The 415-nt window shown below is 28.4% G+C and overlaps 1 protein-coding gene across 1 annotated transcript in view; it reads left to right on the top strand.

Moving 5' to 3' along the window:
- Positions 1-415, top strand: part of LOC107556070 (repressor of RNA polymerase III transcription MAF1 homolog) — a 14,143-nt gene that overhangs the window by 1,037 nt on the left and 12,691 nt on the right. The gene's annotated exons all lie outside the window — the stretch shown is intronic.

Below are 415 nucleotides of genomic sequence, written 5' to 3'. Positions count from 1 at the left end.
ATGTTGTGTTTTTTTTTTATAATGAAGTGTCCTTTACATTTAGTCAGTGATTTTTCATGTCATTTTTCATGTCATTTGTCAGTTCGGTCAAATAATTGAACAAGATATACATTTGCCATAAATGTTTGACTTCTGTCCTATATTCTCCCAAAAGTTCTTAATAACAAGATCTAATTTATCTGTTAACATTAGGCTACAGAATACACACCTTTATTAAAATTTTGTCTGATTAGCCTGCTTATTCCATTATTGTTATTATTATTACTATTTACACATATGAATGGATATGTACAACAAATTATATATAATTATTAATTATATATAATTTGTAAATGAAATTACTGACGGAAATGTTCGTTGACAGACATGGACGTGCAAGTCCTGCAGGTGCAGCACAGCTTATTTATAAATAGCC

Source organism: Sinocyclocheilus grahami, unplaced genomic scaffold, assembly GCF_001515645.1.
Source record: "Sinocyclocheilus grahami isolate Dianchi unplaced genomic scaffold, SAMN03320097.WGS_v1.1 scaffold554.1, whole genome shotgun sequence".
Taxonomy (NCBI): domain Eukaryota; kingdom Metazoa; phylum Chordata; class Actinopteri; order Cypriniformes; family Cyprinidae; genus Sinocyclocheilus; species Sinocyclocheilus grahami.
Note: the sequence above shows the minus strand (reverse complement) of the source record. Positions and strands in the feature narration are given on the sequence as shown.